The following is a 26,853-nucleotide window of genomic DNA, read 5'->3' on the forward strand; positions in this document are numbered from 1 at the left end:
TTACCCATTATTCTATCACGATTTCTCATGGAAACAAAATTTTGACTGTAATTATACTTTATACTTCTAGATGACAGATTACTCAATATGCTTAACATGTTGATCAATTCATGAAAACAACCCAAACTCATGAGTTGAAGTTCTTTTACATTTTCTCCTCCATTAATTAATTTTCAACTCTAAATATTAAGATCAATACCAGAAATATTTGAGGAGAAAGAAATGTGAGCTTATCTTGAGTGTCACTGTGCTAGGAACTTCATGTTTTATTTAGCCAGAACCCTGTGGGTTATTTTCTCTGCTTTATAGAAGAGAAAACTGGCTGAGAGAAGGGAATCAAATTCCCAAGCCCCCATGGGTAGAAAGTTAGGAGGTTGAGATTAATCCAGATGTAACTATAAAGATCTTCCTGGTCCCCTTTAGTAGATATCTCAGCATGGCTAGTTCTTCTAACCGTGTTGAGGCTGCTGGAAAAAATAAAAAGTAACGGTGATACTCATGACTATAATATTTTTTCTGTCAATATTGTTTGATAAGTTTTACTTAAATGGAACACTACTAACTGAAGCATTTAAGATGACAAAATTAATTCTCATTGGGTTTTACATGCAGGAAAGCTTATCTGCAGTCTCCAGATATCATTGAAGTGTTCACTAGCATTATTGCCATCGGTTAGGTGCCATCTGTTCCAATAGATCATTGTCAAATCACCTCAAGTCTCACATAGATTGTGTTTCCTCTAAAGCAAAATCAACACAAAATATCTTGCTTAAGCTAAGAGTGAGGCTTCCAAAAAAGTAGGCCACTCAGACTCTAGGTGACATTTTCCCATGTTGGAGAACCTCCCAAACTACTGTGTTGTGAAGACATGGGGCATTTGAGTAGTGGCAGTAATTCAAGTCTGATACTAGCAAACTGATTAATATTATGATGACATAATAGTAAAACTTGGAGAGACCAATCCTGCCCCAAGATACTATGGAGAAGTGGATATGAAACTGCTTTAAAGGGTACAAATAGAAAACATTCTGCTCTGATTATGTATAAATTTTGATGAAACACATCACCACTTCAATTTCAAAAGCACCAGAGGAGCACCTATTGGATGTCAGGCTTCATGTCAGGGTCTAAGGGTGACAAACAGGAGCAAGACAGGGCCCTGCCCATGAGAAGCCACCAATTGCCTAGGGAAATATATACTAAGTGGTCTGGCCCTCTTTGCCAGCAGATCACATGTGAGTCCATAAATTAGGCCAGAATGAATGAAAACTTGAAGAAAAAAATGGCAGAGAAGAAAGGCAGTTATGTACCAGTAAATATTCCTGGAAAGCAGAAGGTCATGTCTTGTGGATTTGCAATAGTGCCATATATTTTCCTGAAGATTTTCTGTAATGAAAATTGTCTGTAAAAGACAAAACTAAAAATGGAAGCTAATATTTGGGGGGATGGGCAATGGCATAGTGACTTCGGATTCTTGGTTTTCATAGACTAACCTGGGAACTGATAGACTGGACAGGAAACCAGTTACAGTTTGCTGCAATCCTAAGTCATAGGCAGATACTGCTCCAGCCCATGCTACATCTTTAAAAACCAATGAAGTCCCTAGAAACACAAACCACTGAAGTTTCAAGTAGAGTCTAGAACACTAATGACCCTGAGAGGCAGTCTCCAAAGTCACTCTTGATTCAGCTAGAGAAAATGCACTGGATATCCCCCCATGTTGGAGGGTTTCAAAATGCATTTTCTCAGACAAAGAAAAACACAAGAAAGCAGGTTTGATTTTAGAAAGGGCTCTGAAACCGAGGAATGGAAAGTTCTATATGGCATTTCCCATGAAAACATGTCATATACTATCTTTTCAATCCTATTCTGCTTTTGCACTTTCCTTGCATCCTTCCCCCTTTCCTTCTCTTCTTTCTTAGGGTAAGTGGCTATAGAAATGAGCATATTTCAGAAAATAAAATTACAAGAACCCAAAGATCACATAAGCACATAATTATAGTTGACATTTGATAAGGTATTTACAGATGTTCCCATTTCTTTGAATATTTTTCTATGGTAGCTTGACAAGAATTTGGTAACCATTATAATAAAATGAGGATAGGAAATGTTTTGCTTATATAATTTTCTTATTGAAGTTCCTAACTACAAAAATAGAAAAGGTGCCATTGGCTGAACAGTCGGCAAGTACCCTCTGAGTTGGCTGGAGACATTCAATAAAACATGAGATAGTCCCTTTCCCCTGGAGGTTCATTTCAAATCTCCATCACGTGGCCATGCTGGGGTGACTGACCTCTTTGGTTCTAGAATTATACCCAAGCTGATTGCATCTTGGCCTATGTCCTCCCTTCATACAACCCAGCTTCTCTAGCTCCACTACTTACAGTGGGGGCTCTCTCCTACCCGCATCACCAACCCATACCCTACATGCTATATTTTATGGGTAATCACTTTTACCCTTCATCCTCTACTCTAACTTTACCTAAATACAGGTGCTCAAATGAGGAGGTATCCCAGAAGAAATAAATATGTAATACAGTGATTTGGGTGGTCGTTTTATAACAGATAGTAAAAACGTTAAAAATGTAATTTTCTCTGCCTTTATAAACATCATATTTCAGCTTTCATGTTTGTTGGAAAAGTTCAAGAAGCAAGAAGTGTTGCTATAAAATAGAGACTTTTCTTTAAAATCACCCACCTTAAAGTTTCATGGGGCAGAAGTGCTCCTTTATCCACTGCTTTTAAGCTAAGAGCTTCTTCTGAGAAACATAGACAATGGTGAGATGGCATAAAAGGAGAAAATGAAGAACCTCTCAAAATAGTTCTCCAGTTATAGGAAATGCCGTCAGACCATCCATATAACCTTCTCTGTTCCTGTAAACTTTACGTAGACAGTTTCAATCAGCAGGAGAGTGGTCACAGAGAAAACACCGCCAGGAGATTTCCTGCAGTCAGTGCAGATGTGATCTGAATGTACTACTGAACACACTGCACCCAAAGGGCCAGGAGGCAGGAACCCAACAGCTGTGAGCATCCATAGGGCTCTCCATCTATCACATTCCCTTCGGAGGTTAAGCTCTGTCACAGGTCCACTTCAGCTTTTTGTCATTGAAAACAGTATACGTTATTCTCCCTCAGGCAAGAGTCTTAATTCCACCCCCACCCTCATTCTCCCAAGACAGAATTATATCTCAAGTCCTGATAAACCAATCCCCTCTAGTCACCGCCTCAGGTATTAGAAGTATAAAGCCAACTTTTTGAGTTATTTCTGGAAATATGACATTTGTGTCCTTCCAACATAACCCAGTTATTATAACACACAATTTTGGAGGAAGCATCCTTTGCGGTATCTGTATTTACAATGCCTTTCAACATTAAGTGCACATTCAATGTGTCCTCTGAGTGCTAAGGGAAGTGTCTGCTATTACTAGTTATGGTGTTGGTAATACTTTAATTGCATATGCTGCCTAAATACTTCTATTCCGATTGGCCTAATCTAGTATTGCTAGAACTCATTTGAAGCTTTTGCTGCAAATTTTCCATGTATTTAAATTGATTCAAAGAAAAAAAATGTAAGGAATTTCTCCACCACTCCCCATCTCCCCAGCCAATATTGGAAACATTCCTACTCTAATAAAAAATAATTTTAGTGAAATAATGAACCACACCTTAACTGACCTGGTCTAACTGTAATACGTAAGTATAGGTTTCTAGACAACTAGAAGCATTTTGTTTGGATAAGGCCTCCACGTGTCAAAGAGCCTAATGCCTCTCATGAGCCTAGATAAAAAGCACAGTATGTATTTGCTTCTTCCCTTCATAAACTACTATTTAAGAAATGGGGAGAAAAACTCTTACAATAATAGCAGTGATGGCTGTATCACAATCGTTGGTGCATCATCAGGCAGTGTGATGAATCTCGCTCATTTCCCCTGTGCTGTGTCTCAGTACTTGGCATCTGCTTCTGATCTGATCTCACAGTGAGTCAGGTCCTCTCTGTTTAAGTCCAAGAGAAATGATAAGCTCATGTTACAAGGCAGAGTGCCTGCTGGAGAATCTACTGATTATCTGTAGATCAAGCTGCTCTGCTCTGGGACTCACAGCAGGCCAGTGACTGGCGGGCATGCCCTGTCCTGGGTCTTCTGAGACTCTGTTTGGGGAAGGATCTATCAGAACTGAAGAAGTCTAGAGGAGCACTGTGCATTGTAGTTCAAATCCCTGCAATTTAGGGCCAGAGTTGATGTAATTTCTGTAAGACTATTGTAAATCTTTCTGAATATCTTTCAAACTTTTATTTAGCCAGATCAACATATTTATAATTTTTAAAAATCTGAATTCTTGAATGAAAACAAAGTGCATAATGGCTATTTAAAAACAAACCTAGCTTGAAAAAGGTTCAAGTTTTGTTTTTGTTTTGTTTTGTTTTTCTCTCTAGGGGTAACTGTTAAGTCATTTAGCATGTAATTTAGTTGGGCGTATGACTTTGTAACTTGAACGTGAAAGAAAAGTGTGACCATTTCTGATATTCAGGTTTTTAGGTGTTGTGCCTTCCTGTGAGAACAATTAGTTTCCCTAAGAGAGTAGAAAAAGAAATGGTATGTTCAATGATGATTTCAATAATCAAAACAACTCATAAATACCAACCTTAAAACAGGTGCAAGTTGGGATAAGGCACAAACTATGGTAAGGAAACTCATTTTCAAGCAAACAAACTCTGAAGTATTTTATCTTCAAGCTTGCAAACACAAAATTTGAAGACATGTCAAGTTGCAGCTCTTGGCTTTTATATAATTGCATTTTAGGTATTTAAATAAAATAGAATCTGATGTTACTTTTGTTCTGCCCCAATTTGGCCTATCTTGAATTTGTGAGGAAGTCTTGATTCTTTCTAAGATACTCTGGCATCTCCCATCGAATCGAGTTAAGCCCCCTTCCCTGTAAAACGTGAGGTACATCAGCAACTCTGTGTCTGTCTTATGGATCTCCTTCAGTCCCCAGGAGGCAGATGCTATCAGCAGGCGTGGGAGAAGAGTCTAAAGAGTAGGAGGTGATAACATACTAGTAGAAATTATCTGCTACTTGTACTCTGATGAGCCATAAATCTAATATTCAAAATTCAGAAGTGATAGGTGCTTTTGGTTACAGATAAATGAGTAACTTCTGTGTGTGAGAGAGAGAGAGAGAAAGAAGAGGTAGTTGGCAGGCACATTTACTTCAAATATCCTGGTAAACTAAGAAGCCTGGTCACAACTCGAGAGCAAAAGGTGATGTATGAGTATACTAACTAGGCAGAGTTTTCACACAGAGCAGCCACATTTGTATGAGGGGAGCAGAGCCGAGTATCCACTGTGCCGGAGACCTTAGAAGACTTATTAAATAGCTACATCCATTCTAGACTCCCCAAAAGGACATCTTTATAGACATCACAAAGCTTGGTGATACAGGCAGTGTAGTGGAGGACAGTACTGGAATTTGGAAGATCCTGACAAGCTAGACTGATGGCTAGAACCATCAAGATTACGTTTAATGGAATTAAATATAAATTCTGAGCTTCCAGTTAAGCATGGTAGTTTGAAACTTGCATTTATTTCCACTCTATCCCAAAACCCCACTTAATGACTATTAACAAGTTTTAAAAAGACATAATATACAAGGTCAAAAAGAATGGCAGTCAAGATCCTAACAGATGAAAAATGGGAGCACAGTTACAGAAGCAGAATACCAGATGAGGCGTAGCTGACTTCATAAGCAAAAGCAGGAAACAAAACCAGTAAGAAAAAAAACATGTATAGTAAAATGACAGTAAACTCACAATTATTAACAACCACACCTAAAACAAAACCAAAAGAAACTAAGCCAACAACTAGAATAGGAACAGAATCACAGAAGTGGAGATCACATGGAGGGTTAGCAACAGGGGAGTGGGAGGAGAAAGGGGGAAAAGGTATGGAGAATAAGTAGCATAGATGGTAGGTAGAAAATAGACAGGAGGAGGACAAGAATAGTATGGGAAATGTAGAAGCTAAAGAACTTATGACATATGGACATGAACTAAAGCGGGGGAATGTGGGTGGGAGAGAGTGTGCAGGGTGGAGGGGAGTGAAGGGGGAAATCAGATAACTGTAATAGCATAATCAATAAAATATATTAAAAATAAATAAATAAAAGAAAAAAAGAAGCAAGTTGATTCATATCACAGAACTTCCCAGGCTCGCCTCCCCAAAGTATGTAAATTTCTAGTTTAAAGTGAGATAAATGATTTTAAAAGTTACTGTATTGTAACATTTACAAGTATTAGGGATAATGGAAAGATTTTAGGTATTTCCATTGAAGGATTACAAAAAAGATAGGTCATATATATTAAGTATAGAACAGCATCAGATCTCTTAATGGCAAATCTGGAAGTTAAGAAGAAAATAGAGCAATGATTTCAAAATCTGAAGAAAACATTTCCAGTATAGAATTATATACCTAGGCAAAAGATCAAATTAAGAATGGAATTAAGGCATTCCCAGACATATCATATTTCAAAATGTATCTTCTTTTCTAGGAAGCAGCTAGAGAATATAATGTCTCAAAATACAGGAGTACATTTAGAAAAAGACATGAAATGTAGGAGACAGGAAACCTAACACAAGAGAGGGAATTCCCAGGACGGTGGCACAGGGAGCTTTCTAGCTGACTGTGGCACAGCAGGCCCGCAGGTCAGTCAATCAACATGGAAGTGCAAGAAACAGTTAACCCCGGGATAAGAGACAGAGCACAGGAGGTTATTTGCTGTTGTTCCAGAAGCAGACTTCCAATACTAACAAGGCTTGTGTTGATTAGGGGGTGTGGCATTGGTAAGGGGGTTCATATGGTTAGGGCTAGTGTTAAGGCCAGGATAGGGGCAATAATGAATATGGACACGGAGGATGTTAGTGGACGTAGAGGTTCTTTGGTAAATAGTTTTACGGCATCTGCGATTGGTTGGAGAAGCCCATAGGGGCCTACGACATTTGGTCCTTTGTGGAGTTGTATATATCCTAGGATTTTTCGTTCTACTAGAGTCAGGAATGCTACAGCTAGAAGGATTGGGATAATTGTAGAGAGGAGGGTGATTAGATACATTATATTAAAGAGAGGATTTGAACCTCTGGTACTAAAGGTTTAAGTTTTATGCAATTACCGGTCTCTGCCACTTTGAGTGTCAGGTAAGTAGGAAACGTCAAGGTTTGAGTGTCAGGTAAGTAGGAAGCTAAACACTCAGTCAAAATAAGTGGCCATTATTAACTCCAGGGAAAACAAACAAACAAAAAAAATGGATACAACAGTAAACCAGAATTACCATAGCAATCACAGATACATGGTTCAGCTGTGGATGATATTTATAAAGCCATAATACGGTAAACTAAATATTGATTTTTTTTAAAAAATTGGTGAAAAATTGTCTTCAGTGCAATGAGGCTGGAAAGTCATTATTTCTTTCCTCCTACTCTAGTGGTTGTATTACAGTTATAAGAAGGCTTGTTTAGACACAGTGACATAAGTCATAGTCCCAGCAGCCGTAATCGAAGGGGATAAACAACTGGTGAGCGCTCCCAAAACCCCGTTGAGCCTGGACAATTTTATATTCCTATGAAAGGACACAGAGGTACAGACCCCTCAGTTGCCATAGCCCTCCCATCATTATAGACGATGATAAATCAAGACTAGGAGCTGAGTGAAAAACCTGGTCAAGTCCAAAACCAAGATGGATTCAATTTATTTGGAAGTATGTTCTGTGCAAGGGACACCAGACAACTGGGTTGATTTAGCATCAGTCTAATTTATACAGACAGTTATTTTCATTTGTAAGCATATACTAAACCTGTTTCTAATTATCTGTATACCTTGAAATATTCTGAAATTGTGCACTGAATTTAATGGGCCACTACTAGACTCTTACTATCTTATTAGGGCGATTGACCTTGACTTTAATGTACAAGTACATGTTTTTACAGGAAATGAAACTATCATTTCTGTAAGGATCAGAAACTGAAGAACTAAAAATGTAGTAAAGGTTAAAAACAGGATATAGTCATATAGTTTGCAGGAGACTTTTCCACACGTTTTATCACCAGAAGACCATGACCAGTGGTTCTGGCGATCCACCTCACAGAGTGGAACACAGAACCCACGTGATATCTCGGCCCTGGGCACTTCCAGCCCCCACTGAGATCATAGCTGTGGACAAGGGAGTGTGGAAAACATGCCATAAAGCCCTCAGGTTTTCGGTTGGGCTGTGTCAGCCCCAATATTTACCAGCTAAATAAGTAGATAATAACAATAAAATTGGACTTTCCCTGCAGTCACAAAGGAGGAATCTGATCTTCAAACAGAGGGTAACGGTAGATCTGAAGCATCTCATCTCCATTGTTTATTGTCCGTGACTGATTGGGTAACGAGGGGCCACCACTGATGAGCCTTCATAAGATACAGTGTGAGTTCTTTACTTAAAAAAAAAGTGTGGTGAAACTTCTTGGTGAAAAAGGTCACATTGATCTGCATCCAATTTTACTGGTTTCTTCCTTCCGAATATGAGTGATGTGACTATTGATAAAATGTCGGATAAAAATAACTTAATATTGCTAGCATTAGAAACACAAAGGTGAGAGCTTCTTAGTGAAATCATTATTTGAAGTTCCCCTCTAATACTGAGATTATTCAGACAAAAATTGTTTGATTCAGGAAACTGGTGCCAGATCTTATTATTACACCCAGACTTTACAGTCTGCCTGTACATTTTCACAAGTTCTAAAAATATCTTTGAAAAGCCTCTGGAAGAGCTATCCTAATTTGCCTTTTCAAACAGGGCAACTTCTCATAACGCTTAAAAAGAATGTTTAAGAGTGTCACTTTTTAAATTAAGAGCTTTATTGATATATAATTGATATACTACATAACTCACCCATTGAAAGTGTCAGCTCAATGATTTTAGTATATTACCAGAGTTGTGCAGCTGTCACCAGTATCTAATATTAGAACATTTTTTTTCACTCTGAAAAAGAAATCCTATATTTAGTAGCAGTCAAGAGTGGCAGACTCTTGGAGTTTCCCCTTCCCTTAAGAAAGAAAAATGGTTTAAATATTGCTCAGTGGTTTAGACACAGAAGTCTAATGCACTTCTGGGGGCACTCTGAGGCAGAAAGTATATGGTGAGATATGGTGCTAAAGAATTTTCCTCTCTCCTGAGAGGATGCCCTGACTAATTTATATTCACATATACTACTGACATGTGTTTATACAATCTAAAAAAACTTGCATGTATACTAGACAAGCCCCACAATTATTCTCAAAGCCATGCCTTAAGGCCTGAGAAAGGCCAATAGCCATATCATTGGGAAACATGTTTAATTTCTCTGTTGGTTATCAATTGTTCTTCTTGTTAGTGTTTTCAACTTTGTTACAGTCAAAACTTTTTTCACATCAAAATTCTTGTTTGGAGGAGAGAAGTGTCTTGTCTATGGAAATTGCCTCCAGGATGTAGTAACTTCAAGAGATTATGGCATTTGAATGTAATAGACACAAATATACATTTTTTTCTTTATTCCCTATGAATGAGAGGAATAGATGAAGATGTTTGATAGCTGTTAGATAATAACAATTTTAAACCTCTATAATTTTAAATAACAATTTTAAACCTCTATAATTTTACAAAACACACTATTTTAGGAAATTATAATTCTGCATGAAGTGAAGCAGTCTTACTTTGTAATTTTACATCTTTTCCCAACATTGTGATAAGAAAGTTAAGCTTCCTGTCTGAAGTCATCATAGTCAAACCCACATGTCAGGAAGTCCATCTATTATCAGCCTGTCCAGATGTTTCTTCAACTGGTCTGAGGCTGCTGCAACTTGTCCACCTCCTTTGAAGACACAGGGCCCTTTCCGTTCCCCTCACAACCATTCCCAAGTTGAGAGTACAGCATTCGCCCCAACGTCTAGTTCATTTTCCTAAAACTGTTGGCGAACGTGCACACGCTAATCTCTCATCTCCGGAAAAGCATGTCACTGCGGCTTCCTTGGTCAGAAATGCCCTTCTTGCAAAAAAGGAAATGTATTGTTCCTTTTACATATTGAGAATTCTGAAAATCCCCATACCAACATGGAAGTATTTTTGCAAAAACCTCTATAATAATGTCAGCACATAAGAAAATTTATTAGGGGTTTTTATGACCTCTCACACAAGGTCCCACCCGACTTTTCTTGCAGTTCCTATTGCTAAATAGGAGTGCTGCAGATGTTCAGGGGGGAAACCCTGTAGTTGTGCATGTGACATATTTGTTGAATGTGTCCAACATTGCATGGTCCATAGGTTGTCGGAGGTGAATGAAAACACAAAGCAGCAAGTCAGACATTGGGAGTCAGCCTTCTCCGCCAGCCTCATAACCAAGGTTAGCACGCTGGAGGGTTACATGTTAAAGCACTTGTAATATACTTATTTATTCCTTTGTCAATTGCAATATTGTTCATTTTCAACCAGCGCCTCTGAAGCAGGATAAGTTTTCACTTACGTGTTAGAAAGCTATCCCAGTAAATCATGGACCTCATTTTCTTCCATCCATGGAGCTCTGCTGACATATCCCAGGTAGTCTCTGTATAAGTGTCTCATTTCCCATCCTCAACCCCAAAACTCCTTTTCTCCAATATCCTTTTCCTGGCTTTCATGATCAATCACTTCAAGGGCTAAATTCCCACCACCTTTAACAGATTTCACATGACTCAAGGTAGGGGATATTTTCTACATATCCAAGGGGAGAAAATATTTCATACTTGAGAAATTTACACAATGCAACAACTTTTATAATGGAAGAGAACACAGTTTAGGGGTTAGACACACACATCTGTTCAAATGCTGTGGAAAAATTCCTTTTAACCTCAATTTTCTTATCTGCACAATGGCAGCATCGTGGCCAGCTCCAAAGAGCTCAGTAAAAATGAAAGAGTACATACACAGTGCCCGTAAGAATGTCCGGAGTCCTGCAAACATGGGTAACATACTACCACATGCCAGTTGCTACACGAGGTCCTAATGTCACAAAGAGGAGTAGGTAATGTCCCTGCTCCTCATGAGACCTCTGTCCATGAAGTAAAGATGCTGAATGGAATGAAGAAAAACAGCTATGACCATTACTTAAATGATTCTATTCTGTTAACAAACCATATTGTCACAATATTAAAACTAGAAAGCATCACAACAGTAGCCCTAATGGATGGCCAAGAAAACTGCCATGGAAACAAGGCTGGATGCAAATGTCTTCCTTGGAAAGGAGGACGATAAAGGAGAGTCCAGAAAAGCTTCAGACAGGAAGTTACTTTTGAGTTGAGCTAAGCAGAAACAGCAGGAGAAGGCGCGGGGTGAGAGAGGGCGTGGTGTGTGCGGACAGTGGTCAGAGTGTTCTAACTTGGCGACACAGTACAGAGCGGGAGGGGGCTGGAACAGTGAGGAGTCCCATTGCCTGGGGCTTCAGACAGTATACTGAGGAGTCTGGACTCCAGTTCTAATCCTTGGGGAACCACTGATTACTTGTAAGGAGGAAAGCAGTGCGATCAGGTCTGCGCTCCACAACAGAATCTCCACTTGCAGTACAGAGAACAGAATGCATGGTGACCAGGCTGAAGGGAAGGAGACAAGTCTGGAGAATGTTGGAGAACACAGAGAGAGATTGCGAGGACTGAAACTAGAGCAGGGCTGGTGGGAATGGAGAAGAAGGGAACTGTTTGGGAGACATTTCGGGGACGTGTGTCATTAGCGTATCTGGTCAAATGATCGGAGAAGAAATGTTTCCCTTTTCACAATCACCCATTCAAATATTTTGGAACAGTATTCTCAAGGGCTATATGGTGACACTCTCCCTCTGCTTTTTTTTTTCCTGTTGTTGTTGTTGCTGGGAAGAGACGGGCATTGGGGAGAAATGGGAAGCAAGCAGAGAAATCTGTTTGCTACTCTGTTTTCCTAATCCAGAACTCCTTCATCCTCACCTCTGTTGAAAGTTCTCAGAATATCACAGTGATGACTTTCAGGAAATGCTCAAAAGAGGAGAAAAGAATGCTTGAGGCAAGAAGGATAAGCAGGAGAACCAGGGAAGAGATATTTCAGAGATTTGGGGACAGCCTAATTGTGCTCTGGGGACAGCAAATGGAGACCAAGGGGGTCTCTCCACCGCCAGCAGCTGTGTGACCTTGGGCAAGCCACTCCATATCGCAGAGCTTCGGCAGAACATCTGTGGCAGGAAGATAATGAAAAATAACACCTGCCCTGCTTGCCTACTGGAGATGCAAAAGGAAATATAAAGAGCTAACCTGTCAGAAAAGTCTTTGCTAGACAGCTATGTGAATGGAAAGAATTATAATTAAAGAATCACACATGTTTATGTAACGTGCATTTCATTTTTATGGGGACTAGAGAGACAGTGCCTGCACTCCAATAGATATTTATTTCACAAAAATACATTCATACCTACAAACACATGCATAATTTGCTGAAGGCATGAAGAGCAGGGCTGCATCCAACCTCTTAATTTAAACATGCTGTGTGAGATTTCAACAAGCCGTAGTGGAAGAAGACAAAACTCCAGATCCATATATAATGAGCTCGCTCTAATATAATTAGACTGGGCATTCCTTAAGGACTTATGCAACATGATAAGACCTAAGTTTCCTCTTTTGGGTCAGCGAGCTGGACAAAATAATACTTATTTCACAATAACTATATAATGAATATAATAATACTTAGCACAAGGCTTGGCATAAAAGTGGGGATTTGTAAATATTAGTTTCCATTCCTCACGTTTATTCATTCACTTAGCAAATTAGTAGGAGTAGTCCAGTGTGCCAGTCATCATTTTAGGATTTAATGTAATAGAAATTGAGAGTGGCAGGGTCTCTGTCCTCATGGAACCTCGAGTGTAGCTGAGGAAGTGAAAACAACCAAATAAACAAGAAAATAGAGTGTGAGGGGTTCTGTGAAGGAAATAAAAACATGCTGCTGTGGAATCATCAATAAGGGCGCAGTGGGATGGGGGATGGGAAAGCTGTCTTAAAACGGAAAATCAGGGAAGGTCTTTCTGATAGTATGACATTGAACCAAGACTTGAAGAGTGTGAGGGAGACACCCATGAAAAGGTAAGCAAGAAAACAAAACAAAAAAAAAAAGACAGGCAATGAATGTCCCAGGCAGAAGAAACAGCAAGTAGAAAGGACCTAAAGAGGCACTGTGTCTGAGACACAGGAAGGCCAGGGAAGCTGGAAAGCAGCAAGCAGGAGAGAGTAAGTCATACAGATGAAGCCGGTGGAACATGGATGCCAGATGACACAGAGCCACTGGCTTCATTGTAAGAGTTCAGACTTCATTCCAAGTTCAACGGGAAGACACTGGAAGTTTTTAAAGAACTGACATGATCTGAGTTATAATACCTAATACTGTGTCTTATGTATAATAAGTGTTGAAGAAAGGAGTATCATGTTTGAATTCTATATATTTTATTTATTTTTAATTTTTTAAATGCCTTCTTTTTAAGATTTTATTTATTTATTTTTAGAAAGGGAAAGGGAGAGAGAAAGAGAGGGAGAGAAACATCAAATGTGTGGTTGGCTCTAGCACCCCCTACTGGGGACCTGGCCTGCAACCCAGACATGTGCCCCGACTGGGAACTGAACTGGCAGCCCTTTGATTCGCAGCCTGGCACTGAATCCACTGAGTCACACCAGTCAGCTCGAATTCTATATATTTTACATTCAAATATCTTTTATCTTGAAAGCTGTGGCACAAAATATCATATACCACATTTACATGATTTACACATTTATTGATTGCTCTTTATTAATTATGAGATGCACCAATGGACCCCTGAATCCTGGGTCCAATGTATTGAAATTATTTTCATCAATCAGGTAAAAATCTTCTAATTTCTAGACTACATGCTTCATAGTTTACCCTAAAATCTGGCTCAAAGTAAATAGCTCTTTGTGCCACAAACTGTTTTCCCCCTTTTTCCTAGTTTCTAGTTTCCTTCCTTAAAATATGAGAAAGAAGATAAAGAAGAGAGGGTTGTTTTTCAGATGAGCTGTCATCATTATACTGACCAATACTAGGAAGCAATTTTCTCTGCCAGCCCAATGTAGTCATCAAATCATTTAACAAAGAGAAGAATATATGTCCTACTTTTCTATTTCACACATTGATTCATATTTTTTATGCTACACGGTGCTTGTCTTCAGGTCCAGCTCCTGCAATTCCTGGTCCTATGACAGCTTTTGTTTGACTTGCGGAAACCATTCTCTGTGTGTCTGTATGGCAACCTGCTGTTTGGCTGCATTCCTGCTCCTATCCATTCTTATTCTCTCATTTATTTCTATTTCCTTTTTTTCTCCCCTAGAGAGCCAAAGAATATAAAATTTCAGATGAAATTGTGTTAGGACAAAAGTTCCCACATTCTGAAATAGTTCTTTCTGTGATTTGAACTCACAGTGTTTCTGGATACATGCTCAGCAGTGGACCATGGTTTTTTATCTCAAAAGCCCATGGGGGAAAACGACTGTTTAGAAGGAAGATTCCCCAGTGCTGGGCCGGTGGGACAGTGGTAAAATAATCACTCAGTGAGCAGGAGCCTCCTGTGGCCTGGTTCTCTTCTCATCTTCATGCCCAGCTGGTCCCAGGGGGAGACCACATAACTGGGGTAAAGTGGTCACATAACGATGTAAACAGCGCCAGAACAAAAGTGACAGGGCAACGGATCGCTCATCTCGAATGTAAGCAGTAAGAACCAAGGCACACAATTTCATATGAAGAATAAACAAATACAGGTGTAGCTATCAAAAGTGAAATCACCTAGCAATTGTCCTGACATCTCATTGGTGCCAGGTAAAGACCGATTAAACCAGCAACTGTTTAACAGTTTATAAAACATTTGCCACATATATTATCACATTGCATTTTTATAACAACTTACACTGAGGGAAAATTAGAAATTTGTCTGGGTCCAATCAGTGGAGAAAGTTTGCATAATAGAGCTCACGCTCCAGCATCAGACCCATCTGTCTCCAGGACACGACACCACCACCTATTTAGCTGCATGACCTTGAACAAGGCACTTCACCTGTCACAGTGCTAGCTACTATGCTGAAGGACCAAATGTGGGATAATAACAGTAATACCTACTTCATGGTCCTTAAGGAATAGTTGAGATACTGCATGCAGAAAATTCATTATACTTGCTAGTACACAGTAAACACAGAAATATTGTTATGATTAAAACCATAAAATAAAACTAGAGTTGAAACCCCAAACCCAACCTCACATTCCATAATCTAACTCTCTGGAAGCTTGGCAGATTTTGCAAATTATCTTTCTCACATAGAGTGGATATGAAATAAGGTACGTTTGACTGAACATTTTCCCCCACTTGGGGATTAGTGACCACATAATACAGCTATGGCAGCCACATTCCTTTTAGCCTTGTACCGAAAGGCTTAGTCATGTCTTTACGATAAATTGAGATCCCTTGTTGTCACTCCCAACAAGAGCCTCAGCTCTGTAATGACTGAGGGTGGCCCCTGCTGAAGTCTTTTTATTAGAGGGGATGCATTCACATAGGGTAACAGGGTCTGCTTTGGGGGACAGCCCTTCGTCACCCCTCTGAACCTACCTACCGGAGATGGGATTTTATTCCCATACCTGCTACCCTTTATCCATTCCCCAAGCAAGTGCTATCTTTCCCCTTTAATTTCCCCAGCCAGCTTCTTCTGTGCTATTTGCAGTATGTGTGAGCCCTACCTCTTTCTAGAGATATGGAAAGCAACCTTCTACCAGAGGCTACAAGGCAATGGTCCACAGGGTTAATGCAACCACAGAACATTGTGTTTGGTCTGTACATTTAATTACAACACTAAGCCGATATGTAGGTAATCCTATTGTAGTAAAAGATTTTCTAGCTTCTCTTGAACCATCAGAATGCCTGGGTGTGTGGCACTCACAGTCCCACACTGGAACGAGTAGAGCTGATGGGACACTGCCCTCTTTGGTGGATCAAGTGCTCTCCAGTTTGCCACGGGCCCTGCTGTCATCTCTCTATTACACCTTGCCCACTTCCCTCATTTAGATGGTCCTCCTGGACCCTATAGGAGTTTGGGCCCTATGTCCTTCAGGATTTGATAAGTATGACTTTCTGTTTGCTCATCTCTCATCATGTTGTGTTTTTATAAGTTTTGGAGATCAAGACTCTTCTTCACTGACACGTTCTAATGACTAGCACATCACCATGTTCCCCATGCAGTCGCTGTTCTGTGTCAGCGATGAAGACATCCAGTCCGTGTGAATTGCCTGGGAACTCTGATCACACCACCCTTCCTACTCCTCCATCTGTTCAACCTTGGAAAGGAGCAGAGCCTTACTAAGCCCTGTATGTGCTACTCAGGTCATTATCCAGTTTTAATCCTGGATCTTTAAAGAGGGGATGAAGGCACAGCACATCCTTAAAATTCAACAACAGTTTCTGAACCATAGCCTCTGCTTCTTGTCACCTGGAGTTTAAAAGTTGCTATGTCATGTTAGCCTTGCTCTGTAACTGCCAGTCACACCACCACCACCTACTGGGTGACATCTCAATCCAGTACTTTGTAAAATCCTTGGCTCTTTAGAAAAGCTTCATGTCAAATAAGGATCATTCATCTCAGTCTTGTCATTATTACCAACAGTGCATTATCACTTAAAGTCTACTTCTCAAAAGTGAAACGTGGTGGCTTATAAGAAAAATTAAGTAAAATAACACTCAATAGGCAGAGGAAGCACACACACGATTTGAAAACTGAAGAATGATAATCATGTTCTAAACCTGGATATATGGCAGCTGTTACAAGTCAGCACAAAATTTAACTATGAGTTTCCTAGCAGGCAAGGGAAGCAGAAAACATGCTTATCACTCCATGCCTGGATTATTTCAATAATTTCTTGCTTGGTCTAGTCTAAATCATATGTCTACCAGTCTGTACCCTCCTACTTTGACCATGATTATGTGGCCTTGATGCACTCGGTTTGTGTCTGCGGCCGTTGAGCAGAGAGAGAGCACACAGAGAGGATACAGCTGCAGAACCAGCACAACATCCACAGGCCTGAGGGCAACCTCTGGGAGAATGGCTTAAGGTGCATGGAGTATGAATTACACCTAGAGATGAGTGTGAACATCTCTAGAGCCTCTAGAACATCTCAGAGACTGCTCTATCTGTGCCATTTGACCACCGGGAAGGGCACCCACCTGTGTGACTTCCTGGAGAGTCACTACCAACATGGGCAGGTAGCTCATCAAAGGGTTGGGGAACTGCATCACCAACCTGCACAAGATGGGAGCTCTGGAATGCAGCCTTGAGGAGTCCTATTTGATAAGCTCACCCTGGACCAGAGCAACAAGAAGAACTGAGCCTGGCTTGCCTTCCTCATAGCCATAGAGTGACTCCCCCTGGTCACCACGCCAAGCATGCGTGTTTCAATATTGCCCCTGCACAATATTCACCTAAGGTTTTTTCTTCAATTTTTGCTATTTCTTGCAATAAAGTTATTGATTCCTAAATTTTAAAAAAATCATACTGCATATGTCTGTCCAATTATCATAAAATCAATATCTTAAAAATTTTAGTCCCTTGCTTACCTCTCACTTTTAAATGGTTCTACCCATACGAGCATATACCCAGAGTTAGTAAAATGCTGTCCAGCAAAGGCAATAGATACATGTCTGCAAATTTTATCCAGGTTCCCTCTCCCTTTGTCCATCCCAACACATAATAGGTCTCCCTCATATGCTCTCTGGTCCTGTCCTTATCTGGGCTATACAAGTCCCAGTCTGGTATTCCTTGTTTAGACTTGAACATGGTAGAGCTGCAGTCCTGGCTTAAGCCCTAGCTCTGTTCCCCACCAGGAGCTTAGAGACGCCCAAGGACAGCTGCTCAGCCCACTAGAAGTCTACACATGAGGAGCTACAGAGTCCCTGAATAAAGAAAGAAGCAGATGCAACACACTCGTTAAGAGTCATGCAGCCTTAGTGGGAGGAGGAGGAAAATAATAAACAGAGCATCATGCTCTTCACTAAGGTTTTTCCTTGGGTCCAACTCCCTTCCCTGTTCTGCTTATCCCTGGCTGGACTCGTGCTTGAGCCCTGGGAGGTACAAGGTGTGGGTACAATAGGAAGCTATCAGTAGAAATTGAAATAACTTTGGTTTTTTTAAGTCTATAATCCATGAGGGCACATGTATCTGTGACACAGAGAACGTGACTATAATGATTATAATGACAGAAATGGCCAGAAGTTTGAGCGTGTTGAGCTCCATCCGTCAGAGGCAGCAAGGACAACCCACCCAACACAAGCCTTCTTGCTGCTCTGTGGGAGGGGGGATGCACAGCAGGCTGAACCGGGGCCAGAAGGAGTGAGTGGGGGTCCTACCCCCCGGGGGAGGAATAAACACAGCAATGCACACAGGGTGCCACATCGCAGCTGATTAGATTCACTTGTGAGTCCAGGTAGGCCATGTGTTGCGATTCCCTGAAATACTCTAGGGGACATTCAGGGGTTTACAACAGAAATACCATCATTCCTCAACTACAGCACTTACCACATTGTTACCAGTACCAAGGACCATTGTTATTTCTAATCAACTGCAGATTCTTTAAGCCGTATTTTGGCATCCTTGGTCTGAACACCTAGCACACAGCCTGGCATTCAGTAGGGGCTCCGTGAATGTCAATTAAATCCCCAAATAACTGTCTGACTAAACATTGGCATCCTTGGTAATTCTTTCACTTTTTTTCCAACAAGTATTTATTGTGTTCCTATCTTTCGAGATTTTTTTGAGCATCAAAAAATAACCACAGTCACATGTGGAAAATATTTTAAACTGTATATAATAAGGTATTTTATTCAATGGTTATAATAATCTTGCATGAATTAAAAGGTGTATTTGGAAAGAGCTTTAAAAATAGAAAGTGTCACGGTCATCAAAGACAAAGACTGAGAAACTGTTACAGATTTAAGGAGACATGATGACTAAATGCAACCCAGCATCCTGGATTCGATCCTAAACAGATAAAGACAGTAGTGGAAAAACCAGGAAAGCCAAATATAATACGGAGTTTAGTAATAGTATTGTGCTACTGTTAATTTCTTACTTTTAATAAATTTACTATGGTTAATATTACAGAAAGCTGAGTGAAGTATACATAAACAAATCTCTATTACCTTTACAGCTCTTCTGTAAATATAAGTGTATTTCAAAATATCCTATTAAGAAAGAAAAAGAAGACAGCAGGAAAAAGGAAAAGAAAAAAATAACCTATAGAATTTAGATACATAGATGACAATTCCAGAAGAAACGGGGATGAGACTGCTGTTAGAAATCCCTGGTCTCTTGATATTGAGGAAAACACCTTAAAATCAAGCTCCGTGGGTGGTAGACGGTGAACATGCTGCCAGACTCCTGGCTGTGGCACCTCAGCAAGGAAGGAGAGTTCAACATCTTCTCAGGAAGGGGTCACACTAATTAAGAAATAAGATAGAGAAAGGCCCTTTAGGGAAGATCTGAAATTCTGTATTAATCTGATAGAAATTTTAAAGTTTTTGTTGAAGAATCTGTATTTAAAAGGAAAGCAAAGCCCACTTGCATGATGAAATACGTGTGCACACTGGGGTAAGAGACAGTGTGTGTTTGGCTCCTGAAGTGTGTAAGCAAGTGAGAAGACAGTTCTGATCTCGAGGAAGGTCTCTTTGGTTTTGTTCCCATGTGAAATGGTTTGGTGCATGGGTGCAAAAATAACTCCCTCACTTACCTGCTTCTTAATCAAATGCAGATTTCAACTGGGTTTTCTGAAAGAAGTAGTTCCCATTAGTTCCCAGTGCAGCGTGGTGAATTCGGCACGTAGGGTTTGCTCAGTACATGCTGTTCTTTAATTGATTTGTTTTAGCCGTTAGATGCTTTACCAGGAGAAACAGGACAAGGCCCTAAGTGTGCAACACACGGAGAAATTATTTTTGATTTATCTGCTTCTAATTTCAAACCTGCAAGCAAATCTTCAAGGCAGCCCTGCTGCAATCCTGGCCTTCTGAGCATGGCTGCTTTCGGGGTGCTGCTGTTCATAGCCCCCACCCTCAGAGGCTAACTTGAGCACCTACATGATAAGACAAGGAAATGTTTAATCGATGAAGCAGAAACTTTACGAGGCAATGTGTCCAGATTTATAGAAAGTCATTTATTCAATGTTTTAAAAATCTATGCTCAACTATACATAGGATGTGGATATGAATTAATGGGCAAAATTAGCCTGCCTACCCTGTGCTTATCATTGCTAAGTGGAGATAATAAAGTATGTATCTCAAAATGACTGCTATGAAGGGAATTGCTTCTCCGCCAAAATTGATACGTTGAAGCCCTAATCCCCAATATGATGGTATTGGAGATGGGGCCACTGGGAAGAATTAGGTTTAGATGAGTTCATGAGGTTGGGGCTCTCCTGAGGCGACTAGTGCCCGTATAAGAAGGAACACCAGGAAGCTTGCTCGCTTGCTTTCTCTCTGTCACTCCTTGCCATATTGTTACCATAGAGAGTTAGCTACCTATTAATAAGGAAGGAAGCAAAGGGAATTGGACCTCGTTGAGCCTAATGGGTTGGGGCACATAAAACTGTTGCTTAGATAACAAGCTACAGCCGCACACACTCCAGGGGATCACAGCATTGCCCTGCCAAGGATTAACACCTCTCCCTTTCCCCTTCTGATATCAGGTTGTTGCAGGCAGCAGGGGGAGGTAAGCACATATGCAATAGGAGTGAAAATGGCACAGGGGGAGGAGCTTAACGATAGAAGCCTATCAATATAACCTGAAAATGCGGTACATCTCTCAGAAGCCCATAGAAGTTTGGGAAGTTGATTTGTTATTTCAAAAAAGTTCCTGGTCTTTTTTAAGCCCAAAATAATATAATCCTAAGGAACAAAAGAAAGGGTGTTTCTCTCTCCCTCTCCCCCTCCCTCTCTCTCACTCCTCCCTGCCTGTCTCTCCATCTCTCCCTCTCTCTCTCAGGAACCTGCACTTGCCTGTGCACTCACGTGTTCTTTCTCCATAACCTTGTGGCCCTAGCAAGCATGTGGCCATAGCCCCACAGACTTCAAATGCAGGCTCCAGGCTGGAGCCTGGATACTGCAGCACAGCAATGGATTGCAGCTGGGAACACAAGCTAAGCTAGCTGGATGGTGAGAAAGGCTGGACTGGACTAAGCTTTAACATGGCACAGAAACTCTGGACACTGACTAGCTTTTGTTTTGGTCTTGCTGAAGACACAGTTGGACTTTTTCCATGGCAGGACGGATGGAGGTGGGATACAGGGATGGCCTTCCACCAAAATAAATCTTGCCACACCACACTCTCCCACACATGGGTTGATGAAATGCTTCTCTCTCGATCCCATGAAAGAGCCCTACTTCCACTGGCAACATTACGAATGCAGAGAAAAAGAAGCCATCTACAAGCCAGGAAGAGAGCCCTCACTGGAAGACAAACCTAAAGAATACCTTGATCTTGGACTTCCCAGCCTCCAGAACTGTGAGGAATAAATTTGGTGTTTAAGCCATCCACTCTATAGTATTTTACTATGGCAACCTCAGCTGACTAATACAAGGACAACATAAAGCAAAATACTAACTCTACTATGAGATATAAACTTTGAGGTATAACAATCTTTCTTCAAAAGAACACTGAAAGTGAGAAGGACCAAGGAATGGGTTTTGAAGGACTTGGGACTGGATCTGATCCTTGCAGGCCTTTCCAATCTACATCAACTGGACTCACCGGAATCCGCAACTGGTAGGCATGGTCTCTCCCAGTCTCAGATCATCCTGACCATGCCTAGGCCTCACCAGCCAGCAGTGGCCACATGGAATTGCCTGCTTTTAGAACTTGTATCTGCCAGAGAAGCCCTAGTCTTTGGCGCCCACCAGGCTCCTGTCTGGCCATGTTTCCTTACACCATTGGCCAGTCCTTACAGTAGGCTTTTGCTTTAATTACTTTTCTGAGACTCGATTTCTTTATTAAGGTGAGATCCTTATGCTATGCTCTCGCTGAAGATGGTGAGAGATTAGATGAGAGGTGTGGGAAGAAAAGAAAGGATTTTGATAAATACGGAAGGACAGGAATGGTGACATGCAATTGGAAGTAAGAATGATATTTTTATGAAATAATCTAAACCTCCTCTTCCAAGCACACACACACTGACTGGTGAGACTAGATGAACTAGACTAGGGAATAATAGGAAATAAAACCAAGGGAGATAAATTCCATGGAACTTGTGTGAACTTGTGTGATGGGTAATTTAGGTCTACATGACTGGGTTAAGGGATGCACAGACAACAGGTAAACATACCTGAGTGTGTCTGGGCAGGTGCCTTGGGACAGGATGAGTTACACCACAGCTTTCCTTGCTCTCTAGTTTGCAGAGGGCAGATCATGGGACTTCTTGGCCTGCATAACTGTGTGAGCCAAATCCTTTAATAAATCTCCTCTTACCTACCTGTCCTATTGGTTCTGTTTTTCTGGAACTCTAACGCAGACTATATCTAAAGTTTATAGCAGCAAGCAGAAGAAAGGTAGCAACATTAAAGGAATGGGTCTTGTTTTTCTCCTAGCAATACTCCACCAGCATATCTGCTAGCAAGAGCTAGCTGCTACCACACTGGATACCACAAACATACGGGTAATCCATTCGTTAAATAAAACACCCTTAAAAACTGTCTGTGTGCAGCAGTGTGTCACAGCACAAAGAGAGTAAGTTGATAGGAAAGGAAGAAGTGTTTTCTAAGCATTTCATTTTATTTTACAATGTTTGAGTGATTAACAAACAATTAGAAATGAAGAGGTAAAAGATGACAAATGCTATCAGCTTCTCTATAGTCTCAGGCAGTCGTCTCAAGCTTGAGCACGCATCAGACTCTGGATGTGGGAGTTACAACTCAGGGAAAACGTGGTAGAAGGGGCAGACTGACAATGTACATTTCTAACAAGCTCCCAGGCGATGTTCACGCTGCTGGTCTAAGAATCACGTTTGGAGAAAAGCTCATCTAAGTAAAGAAGTCTTTAGTACTTTTTCCTGAGAAAAATCTGTCTTAAGAATTATGTCTAATTGCTACACTCAACAGACCGTTGAAAAACCATTATTTGCCATCTGTACCATTAGCAGCCTTCTCCCTAAAAATGAAAATATTCCTTGTCGTTGAAATGTGATGTTATTCAATAAAGTCAGAAAGCGAAAATCATAAAACATTGTTTCTATTTGATCATTTGAATACCCCAGCATGTCAAAAAGTAAAATGGTCAACATAAAAAATAAAAGTGAAAAAGAATTCTTTTAATCCAATGCATTGCCTCATATAACCCTGACTTGAGTCAAAATTAAAAATGGGGTTTGCATACAGATCATTAAAGAGGTCAGGAATTGTTTTTAATAAACAATAATTCTATAATATTTTATATATTGTTAACCCAATACAGAGTGTGTTTGATAATATCATTAATGTAAAACTGTTACAGCCATTTGAAATAAAAAAGTGCCTCTGAGAGGCACAAAGTAATCAGGCTGTCAGTGTCCTATCTTTCGAAGCCTGGAGATTGCTAACCAAATTATTTGTTCCATCCTTTGAAGTGTTTAAAGAAACTTTAGGGCATTATACTATTGAAAACAAAAAAATTCCTCCTATATTGGGACATGACAGATTGTTTTTTAGATATAGCAATAAGTAACTACCAGAACTAGTTACAAACCAGTCCCAATGTACCAGTGCAATACACTTCAGCAACCACACCTCGGAGAAAAAACTCCCCATCGACAGTACCTGATAATAATGATACTTCCATCAAGAAGGCACAACAGATCCTTAAATATTTTCTGCTTCCAAAATCTGCTAATTATAGTGTTACCACATGTGATTAGCTAAGTGTTATTAAATAGGTGGTGCAGAGGGAATTGTTACAGCTTTTCATACTCGGGGAGACCACAGCTTTATGCTCCGAGGGGATCACATCCCTCATTTCCCACCTCTGGTACCAGGTTGCTGGGGGGTACAAAGGGAAAGCTGGGGAAAATAGGCAAAGGCTTGATAGAAGTCAAAGTTACTCAAGGAGAGGTGCTTGACCATAAGAAGCCAGTCAGTCTAGCCTTGGGAACAGTGGATTGTCCAGCAGGGGTGTCCAACCTACATCCCCCGGGCCGCACGCGCCTCAGGATGGCTATGAATGCTGCACAACACAAAATCATAAATTTACTTGAAACATTATGAGATTTTCTAGTGATTACATGTTGCAATATGTTAATGTGTGGCTCAAGACAGCTCTCCTTCTTCTGGCGTGGACCAGAGATGCCAAAAGGTTGGACACCCCTGGTCTAGAGGGTAGACACATCAAAAAACCTGCACAAGCTTGGGCAGTTGAGTGGTCATTTTGAAGAAGTACTTGGTTATAATCCCAAGAGAACAAAAAAACTCTCTCCCACCAGGTAACACACTCACCCAAAGCACTCCCTGGTTCTCTCTCACCCAACAGCACGTGACTCTCGGGGTCTCGCAGCTACATTGGTGCACAGCACATGGCACAGGCTCCAAACAACTAACCTTTAATATGAAGCACTGGCTTTTGTTTTGGTTGTGCTGAAGGCAAGGTTCAGCTTGTTCCAGGGCGTAACAAAGGTAGGTGGGAAATTGGAAACCCAGGGCAGATTTCCACCTCAATAAACCATCTTGACACACCACAGTGTCCTGTGTGTGGGTCCTTGCAATGCTTTTCTTGCAATCTCATGTGATAGCCTAATTTCCACCGACAACATTTGGCGAGAAAGCCAGGAGAGAAAGGAGTGGATCATGGTGAGCAATAGAACCACACCACCACAGGCTGGGGGTTCCGTTCATCATTTCTCTCTTTCTTCCCTCTGCTGCTGCCTGTGTGGGCTTTCTGCTTCCTTTTGTCTTTCCTCCATTGCTGCTGCTTCCAACACAGATCCAGCACCAACTGTGTGGATGTGGGCCAAGCAACCTCAGCCCCGAATACAGCCACAACCCCCAGACCAACATACAGTGAGGATGGGGCTGCTTTTATTCAGCCAGTCTCGGGTCCTTTCGGCAGCCATAGCCCAAGAGAAGCCAAGTGGCCATACTTTGTTCTCAGTGCCACTGAGACCGCTGGCTCAGTGTTTTCAACTCCCGTGGGACGGAGGCTGCTTAGTACCAGGGAATGCAGAACGCAGTAGGTATTCATGTTCCCGGTGCTGATTTTGTGGGTTTTGCTCCCAGTGCACTAAATCTGGGGCATGCCTAAAGTTCCTTTCCCCATTCGCAGCTTCTGCATGCCCAGCCTGGCGCACAAAAGGGGCGGCCTTTCTCAATTGCAATGTCCTGCTGAGCTGTGCACAGTGGGCACACGGTTCCAGTCCCCTCTCACCACCCCCCACCTCCACCCACCCCCGCGGTTCCATCCTGGTTTGTTTGGGTCCTGGAAGCAGGTGGTTCTCTCTGCCACTAACCAGTGCCTTAGGGTGTGGCTCGCAGCCCAGGCAAGTGCAGCACACGTCCCCTGGCCTCATCCACCACTCCATCTCCCTGGCTCTTCACCCAAATAATTCTGGAGAGAGCTGATGGCTGGAGCTGCTGCCAGGATGTCACCCGTAGCAACTATGTGTAGCTAGGGTTGTTGTCACAGTCGTGTAGCCTGGAACACGGTAAAGCCCAGCTTCTTCTGCAAACACAGCTGCTCGTCTATGCTTTTAGAACACCAGCTCCTAGTCCTCAGTATGGCTTTACAATGTATAGGCCTGACTTTAGAAGCCCATCCATACTGCTGTCTCCTGAAGTGGTTTTATGGGTGGACTTGTCAGTACCACATGGTTGAGCTGGTGAAGTATGGGGTGGCCTATGGGCTCTGTTTGAAACGTCTTCCCTCTTCTGCCCAAGTGGTCTAGACAAAAAGGCTCACAGTTCTTCAGGGGGAAATCTCAGAATATCCCTATCAGCAAAATTTGAGTGGTAAACAAGAGCCTTCGGACAGATGTGACACAGCTTCCTCCAGGGAAGCCACTCCTGTAGCTTCATCTGGGAGACTGTAAAGCTAGTCCCTCCCTCCACCACGTGGTTCTTACCTCCCATCAGACCTTTAGTTGCTAGAGCTGACCTCATTTTTAGGCTATGCCATTTTAAGCCTTTGACACATTTGTCACCTCTAGAACTCAACAAGAATGCCAACTTGTCCAACAGTGTCATCCTCTAGACAATGCCGTCCTCTAGAAATCATTTACGCTGCCTCCTAGGGACAGCCAGCTGACCTGGACTTTGCAAAACCTCTCTTCCTTCTGGGAAGACTCCCCTTCCCTCTTTGCTCCTTTCTTCTTGTAGCAGGTAGCAAGACCCTCTGAGCCTGGGATAGGCAGTACTACACCCCTTTAACAGCAAACACAGCTATAGAAGATGAGACCTTCCTACCCTTACCCTAGTAAAATTACAAGGTTCAAGGTCTTTAAGGGGGAATGTTACCATAGGTAATTAGCTAATTATTATTTTTAAAAAGGGAGCATAGGGATTTAGACATTTTGAGCTTAATAAATTGGGAAGCATAAGCCTGTTTTCTTCACCATGAAGCTATAGCTTTTCACACTGCAGGGGACCACAGCACTGTGCTCCAAGGAAATTAACACCCTCTTTTCCCCCCTCTGGTACCAAACTGCTTTGTGGGGAACAGGTGGGGACAGGCACATGTGAAACAGAAGTCAAAATGGCACAGCGGGGAGGTACATGACCATGGAGGCCTGTCAGTCTAGCCTAGAGA

The 26,853-nt window shown here is 41.4% G+C and overlaps 1 long non-coding RNA gene across 1 annotated transcript; it reads left to right on the forward strand.

Moving 5' to 3' along the window:
• The first annotated feature begins 6,802 nt into the window (after positions 1–6,802).
• LOC118498687 lies at positions 6,803–26,455 on the forward strand. Its single transcript, XR_004901156.1, has 3 exons — positions 6,803–7,186; positions 23,978–23,983; positions 26,445–26,455. It is a non-coding gene; the product is annotated as an uncharacterized LOC118498687 (long non-coding RNA).
• The last annotated feature ends 398 nt before the right edge of the window (positions 26,456–26,853 follow it).

The sequence above is a fragment of the Phyllostomus discolor genome, chromosome 2, assembly GCF_004126475.2.
Source record: "Phyllostomus discolor isolate MPI-MPIP mPhyDis1 chromosome 2, mPhyDis1.pri.v3, whole genome shotgun sequence".
Classification (NCBI taxonomy): Eukaryota; Metazoa; Chordata; class Mammalia; order Chiroptera; family Phyllostomidae; genus Phyllostomus; species Phyllostomus discolor.